The sequence below is a fragment of the Gossypium hirsutum genome, chromosome A05, assembly GCF_007990345.1.
Source record: "Gossypium hirsutum isolate 1008001.06 chromosome A05, Gossypium_hirsutum_v2.1, whole genome shotgun sequence".
NCBI classification, from domain to species: domain Eukaryota; kingdom Viridiplantae; phylum Streptophyta; class Magnoliopsida; order Malvales; family Malvaceae; genus Gossypium; species Gossypium hirsutum.
This window is the reverse complement of record NC_053428.1, coordinates 88951534-88959841: the sequence shown is the minus strand read 5'-3', so window position 1 is coordinate 88959841 and position 8308 is coordinate 88951534.

Below are 8308 nucleotides of genomic sequence, written 5' to 3'. Positions count from 1 at the left end.
GTGATGCATACGTGAGCAATCTATGAGACTATTCCTATGATTATGTGACATCGGATCAGTGTGAGAGGTGATGTGAAATCATACGATATATCTATGTCACATGAGCTCACTTTTATGTGAAAGTTTATCTGCCTATTGTATATGATGAGATGTGCATATTCGGTAAAGGGATGGTATGCCCGAAGGAAGAGTGAAATAAAAATACGAACAACTATATTATAATTTGATTGTTATCTGTTGACACTGCTTAAAACTTACTAAGCATTGTAATGCTTACTCCGTTTACTCTGTTTCCTCTGTTTTATAGATCTCATTGCGAAGCTACAGGCTCGGGGATCGTCAGCAACTAGTCACACTATCACTATCCACTGTTTGGTACTGCTATGTTTTGGATTATCTTATGGCATGTATAAAATAGACTAGTGGCGGAAGAATATTTTGGTTAATGTATATAGCCATGCGAAAATGGCTTATATATGTTTGAGCATAATGTTATAATAATTTGGTATGGAATGGTTAATCACTATCATAATTTGTGCTATTTATGCTAAAAGGGCTAGTTGAATCATGGAAACTATGAAATAGGTAAAGTCTACCTTAAAGGCAGATGCTGGCAGCAGCAGTGATGTAGATTTGGAAAATAACTAAAAATAGTAGGATTGGAATTAAATAATGAATAAATTATTTAAATGAACCTTGATGAATCTATTTTCATAGGAAAGTAACGAAACGATCATATGGATAGTATGTTAAGAGATATTCAGGTTCTCGTGAGACAGGGCCAGAACGGTTTCTGGATTCCCTGTTCCGACTTTGGAAATTCATTATAAACTAACCAGAGATAATTAGGAGTCATGCCATATATGTATAGATTTCTCTCTGAGTCTAATTTCTATAGAAACAAACAGTATTAGTATTGAAGCTCTGTGCAGGGAGATATCCAAGTCGTAATGCGCAAAGATCAATGTAGTCGATCCCTGTAACATGGGAGACTTTGACTAATAAACTGTACTAATTGGCCCGACCAAAAATTCTAGAAAAAAATATGTAGATGGGCATATGAGTCTAGTTTCAGGGAAAAATTACGAAACTGATTTTTGAGTGGTGAAACTCAAGATATGATTTTTAAGGTGACAGTGTCGCAGTTAGCCAACTGCCTGGAAAATTTTAAAATGGACTGCGATAGTAAGCGAATTTAGTCTGTGAACCCCTCGTGTCCGACTCCGGCAACGGTCTCGGGTACGGGGGGTTACAATGTGACTTTAATGTCTAATGTATAAATATGGGCTAAGTGCCTTGTGTTCCTCTTTTCGATGCTCAAATGATTAAATCAATTTATTTGTTTAATTAAGCTCAAGAGCAAAGAGGACCAGAGTTGGATAAAGGAAAGGAAAAAGTGATCGAATAGCCGCCGAAATCGTTCAACAACATCCGAGGTAAGTTTTAAGTGATTAAACGTTGAGTAAATTCAATTATAATAGGACATGATGAGTTGATTTAATAAGATATGATGTGGCCATGATATGTTCTAAGCTCAAATGGTAAGTTCTTAAGTGTTTGAGCTTGGGAATTTAAGGGTAATTTGAAATAGTCTGCTTAGGACAGCAGCAGTAACGTGACTTTAGAAAATCACCATAAATTTATTGATTTGAATTAGAGGCTGAATGAGACATGAAATTAAAGATTAATGAGTCTAGTTTCTTATAAAATAAACCGTGTAAGCAAAGGAATTTCCGATAATGAGATACTTAAAGTTGTGTGAGACAGCGCAGAATGACACTGTAATCCTCTGTTCTGTTTTTAGAAAATCATTATAAATTGTACAAAAATGGTTATAAGATAAAATATATATGCTTAGACTCCTTAGTGAGTCTAGTTTCAAATGAAATCAAATACAACACATTTTGAATTCTGTAAAATGAGAAATTTAATTCGTAGTGAAGAGTGGTCAGATTAGTCAAACAGTGAAACAGGGGAAACTTTAAGAAAAATCTGGTATTGATTGGCCAAACCTAAAATTCTGGAAATTTTATGGATGGAAGATATACGAGTCTATATTCAGGAAAAATTAACGGAAAGTGATTTGGAGTTTTGTAGCTCCAGTTATAAATAATTTAGTGACTATTGCTCAGGAAAAACAGCTTGTGCTGAATTTGATATTGTGTTGTAAACCTTGATAAACTTGTTTTAGTTGCTAATAAGCTATTGATTAAACCCATACGTGAATTCTAAATTGTGATATTGGAAAATGATAGATGTAGATTCAGCCAAGACAGTGTGTATACGTGAAAGTATATGTGGTATGTGAAGTATATTTGGATAATTGTGATGTGAATACATGACAATCTATATTTTGATTTAGGATTCTATGTGATGGATGTGAACATGCATATATGAGATAAGGCCTAATGGCCGATGTGATGAATGTGAAAGTGTATATATGTGATAAGGCCTAATGGCCGATGTGATGAATGTGAAAGTGTATATATGTGACAGGGCCGAGTGGCCAACGTGATGGATGTGAAAGTGTATAAATGTGATAAGTCCCGAAGGGCATTTGTGTCAGTACTATATCTGGGTTAAAACCCCGTAGGCTTGATGCGAGAATATTATCACTGATTAATGTCCGTAAGCTTCGTGCTCGTACTATATCCGAGCTCTAAAGACCGATGACTACGTGTGGGGATTTCGTCCGGGTAAGACCCGATGACTTCGTGTGGAGATTATGTCCGGGTAAGACGTCGTAATAAGAATTGCTTATAAATATATTCAATGCGAAAGGTTAAACAGGTATGTACTCCAAGTTTATATGTGAGCTTGATTTGCACTAAATCATAAGGTAGTTATGTGATGCATACGAGAGCAATCTATGAGACTATTCCTATGATTATGTGACATCGGATCAGTGTGAGAGGTTATGTGAATTCATACGATATATCTATGTCACATGAGCTCACTTTTATATGAAAGTTTATCTGCCTATTGTATATGATGAGATGTGCATATTCGGAAAAGGGATGGTATGCCCGAAGGAAGAGTGAAATAAAATATACGAACAACTATGTTATAATTTGATTGTTATCTGTTGACACTGCTTAAAACTTACTAAGCATTGTAATGCTTACTCCGTTTACTTTGTTTCCTCTGTTTTATAGATCTCATTTGGAAGCTACAGGCTCGGGGATCATCAGCAACTAGTCACACTATCACTATCCATTGTTTGGTACTGCTACGTTTTGGATTATCTTATGGCATGTATAGAATAGACTAGTGGTGGAAGAATATTTTTGGTTAATGTATATAAGCCATGCGAAAATGGCATCTTTTGAATGTTTACTTAGTGAAGTTTAAATTTTTACCTCTGGTTGTGCTTAGTACTTATTTAAACGAACGATCTTTATTTCAAGAAAAAGTTCAAAATTTTACTGTTCTGACATGAGTTACAAGTCTGGTAATGCCCCTTACCTATTCTGGCGACGGTTACGGGATAGGGGTGTTACATTTTATTGGTATCAGAGCTACGGTTTAGTCGATTCTAGGACTAACGTAGCACGCGTGAGTCTATTTATACATGCCATAAAGTGATAAAATGATAGTGTGATGATTTTTGGCTATTAAAATGTGTTTGCTGTATTGCAATGAATCTTGATCCCGATCGAGCTGTAGCAAGCTTCTGACTATGAGAATTTGTGATATAACTTCACTTAGATATGCCTAAATTATTAAGTTGATCAGGTACGTATCATGTACTCGTATTTGAATTTCGATTTGGATTGAATTATAAGGGTATAAGTGATGCAATTTTGAAAGAGTGTTATGACTATAAATGTGATTTTTGTATGTGGCTATGGAACTGGAAGTTGAATGGTTGATAAGCATGTTGTGTTTGCATTCAAGTAATGTAAATGATATACTAATGTGTATTGCTATATGTGTATATGTACATGAGAATTGAGAGTGATATATCCGGGCTAAGTCCCGAGGAGCATTCGTGCTAGTGATATATCCGGGCTAAGTCCGAAGAGCATTCGTGCTAGTGATGTATCCGGGCTAAGTCTCGAAGAGCATTCGTGCTAGTGATGTATTCGGGCTAAGTCTCGAAGAGCATTCGTGCTAGTGATGTATCCGGGCTAAGTTCCGAAGAGCATTCGTGCTAGTAATGTATCCGTGCTAAACCTCGAAGAGCATTCGTGCTGGTGTTATATCCGGGCTAGGTCCCGAAGAGTAATCATGCTGGTGACGTGTATTCGGGCCTTCGTGCCTAGTAGGCTTCGTGCCGGTAATTTGAGCAAAGTTTAAGTGCTCATTACTATACGAATTCAAATTTAAATGAGATGATATGTTTAAAAGTGTACATACATGATGTTTATAGACTTGGTTAAGTCATATCAATGTGTATTAACGAATGAATAAGAGCACTATGTATGTGAATGATTAGAGGCACTGTGTGTGTGCGAATTCCTTTAACCGAGCACTATGAGTGCGAGATCGGTCAGTGGGCACTAAGTGTGTGAAGTGGAATTCACGTAAGACCTCGTTTGGGACGAAGGCATTAATTTGAGATAGTGTGTAAGACCATGTCTGGGACATGGCATCGGCTCGATATGTGAGAATATGTAAGACCATAGCTAGGATATGGCATTGTAAGAGCTATATGTGCTATTGCTAAATGGACACTATTTTGTTAATCTTGTTCAAGAAATTATTTTGATTAAGTTTCGACATTCGAAAGTTTGAAAGAATTTTTGATGAATGTTGATAATTTTGGATATACGAGTTATGCGCTAGAATAAATCTCATGCCAGTGTATTATATTAGGCTTCATGCCTATTCGACTGTATACGGGTAACGTTAACTATGATTGAATGTGCTAAATGAACTAAATGTTCAGGTACGTGGAAGTTGACTTTTCTTTTGGAAATGAGTTAAGTTGAATATTGAGATGTGATAAAGTTATAAAGGATATTTATTGGGATGTTTGAGTATATGTGTACTTTCGGTCAGGTTACAGCTTATACATGAATGAAAATGTGGGTTACAAGTATGTAGGTTGATGATGTGAATTATACATGTTAATATGTGCTTAATATGTGTTTGAAATGCATTTGTGAATTAAATTAAGTGATTATTGCTTATGAAATCAAGAAAATGAGATATATGTGCATACTTGTAGAAATGTTTATGTATTTGTTTTAAGATAAGAAAATGATTTTATAGGTCGATGCGAAATCAGTAATGAATTACAATTGCTATCGATGAGCTAATGTTTATATGGATATAATTCAATAAGAGGACGTTATCCTAAACTATGCATCGGTAGAAATTTTCGAGGACGAAAATCCCTAAAGGGGGGAAGAGTTGTGACAGCCCTAAAGTGACCCTAGTCGGAAAGGGGTTTCGAGACTGCTAAACTGAGTCACCAAATTATTTGAATATGATATTTATTGTCTAAAATAAATGTGTGAAAATTTTAAGCTTCGATTTAGTAAATTGCATGTGAATTTAGTCAATAGGACTTATGTGTGACATTTTTGAAATGTGATAGATCAAAACATAAGGACCTATTAGTGCATGTTGAAAAAGGGGGGACTTGCATGTCAATTTTCCCCCCCATCTAGTAGTGGCCGGCCATGACATTAGGATGGACAAAGGGTGATGGGCAAAACATGTCATAGACATGTTGTGTTGGTGCATCATGGGAGGAAACAATAAAATAAAGAGCATGGGCAATAAAATATTAGTGTTAGTAGGATGAGAAACAAAATAAAAAAAAGAAAGGATATGTGTGATTGTCCCCCCATTGCCGTGAGTTGAAGGAAAGAAAAAAAAAAAGTGTTCATCCTTTAGTTCATACTTGGCCGAAAATTTTAAGGAGGAAGGAAGAAGAAAGGTTGAAGAGGTTCGGCCATGCATGTAACTAGGCTAAGGTATGTTTGATGATGTTCCATGAGATGAATGCATGTTTTAGTTGTTAGCTTGAGTTCTACCTAGCCCATGGTCTAAATCTTGCTATGTGATGGAAATGACACTCGGCCATGGATGCATCATTCTTGCTTGGTGTTGATGTTGTGTTGGTGAGATATCAAGTTATTTTTGTGACCAAGTTGAGATTTGAATTTTTGGAATGAGTAAGGTTTTCGGCTATGGTAAATATAAGGGTGATGGATGTTGTGTCATGCTAAATCTAGATGAACAATGTTAGTGCTTCTATCTCGATATTCATGAGTTTCTTTCTTGGTTTTACCTCAAACCCATGAAGTATTTTAATTGGTGTTGTTAGAGGGTTCGGTCATGGGATTATAAGCTTGTTAGTTTTGATGATGAAATTTATGCCTTGCAAGGGTAAATGGTGTCTTGATGCATTCGGCCATGGTAGAAAGTAGATGTGAAATGGTAGTAAGATAAAATGCAAAATGTTAGTATTTGATTTCTAGTGTATAAATGCGTATTAGCCGAGTTTTGAATTTGAAACGAAACGGTATATAACCAATACAAGTAACCATACTTGTGGGAAGTATTAAGCATATAATTGGCCTCAACATATACATGCATACTCGGCCACATGAGAAGATTAGTGTTGCATGCATTCGGTTAGAGGCAAGCATATTGATGCCTTTATCTTGGTTAGGACAATCGGCTAAAAGGGAGTGTGGGTTAATATGTTGAGTTGATGCATGATTTCACATGTATGTGACTTTAATGTCTAATGTATAAATATGGGCTAAGTGCCTTGTGTTCCTCTTTTCGATGCTCAAATGATTAAATTAATTTATTTGTTTAATTAAGCTCAAGAGCAAAGAGGACCAAAGTTGGATAAAGGAAAGGAAAAAGAGATCGAATAGCCGCCGAAATCGTTCAACAACATCCGAGGTAAGTTTTAAGTGATTAAACGTTGAGTAAATTCAATTATAATAGGACATGATGAGTTGATTAAATAAGATATGATGTGGCCATGATATGTTCTAAGCTCAAATGGTAAGTTCTTAAGTGTTTGTGCTTGGGAATTTAAGGGTAATTTGAAATAGTCTGCTTAGGACAGCAGCAGTAACGTGACTTTAGAAAATCACCATAAATTTATGGATTTGAATTTGAGGCTGAATGAGACATGAAATTAAATATTAATGAGTCTAGTTTCTTATAAAAGAAACCGTGTAAGCAAAGGAATTTCCGATAATGAGATACTTAGAGTTGTGTGAGACAGCGCAGAATGACACTGTAATCCTCTGTTCTGTTTTTAGAAATCATTATAAATTGTACAAAAATGGTTATAAGATAAAATTTATATGCTTAGACTCCTTAATGAGTCTAGTTTCAAATGAAATCAAATACAACACATTTTGAATTCTGTAAAATGATAAATTTGATTCGTAGTGAAGAGTGAGCAGATTAGTCAAATAGTGAAATAGGGGAAACTTTAAGAAAAATATGGTATTTATTGGCCAAACCTAAAATTCTGGAAATTTTATGGATGGAAGATATACGAGTCTATATTCAGGAAAAATTAACAGAAAGTGATTTGGAGTTTTGTAGCTCCAGTTATAAATAATTTAGTGACTATTGCTCAGGAAAAACAGCTTGTGCTGAATTTGAGATTGTGTTGTAAACCTTGATAAACTTGTTTTAGTTGCTCATAAGCTATTGATTAAACCCATACGTGAATTCTAAATTGTGATATTGGAAAATGATAGATGTAGATTCAGCCAAGACAGTGTGTATACGTGAAAGTATATGTGGTATGTGAAGTATATTTGGATAATTGTGATGTGAATACATGACAATCTATATTTTGATTTAGGATTCTATGTGATGGATGTGAACATGCATATATGAGATAAGGCCTAATGGCCGATGTGATGAATGTGAAAGTGTATATATGTGATAAGGCCTAATGGCCGATGTGATGAATGTGAAAGTGTATATATGTGACAGGGCCGAGTGGCCAACGTGATGGATGTGAAAGTGTATAAATGTGATAAGTCCCGAAGGGCATTTGTGTCAGTACTATATCCGGGTTAAAACCCCACAGGCTTTATGCGAGGATATTATCACTGATTAATGTCTGTAAGCTTCATGCTCGTACTATATCCGAGCTCTAAAGACCCGATGACTACGTGTGGGGATTTTGTCCGGGTAAGACCCGATAACTTCGTGTGGAGATTATGTCTGGGTAAGACGTCGTAATAAGAATTGCTTATAATTATATTCAATGCGAAAGGTTAAGCAGGTATGTACTCCAAGTTTATATGTGAGCTTGATTTGCACTAAATCATAAGGTAGTTATGTGATGCATACCAGAGCAATCTATGAG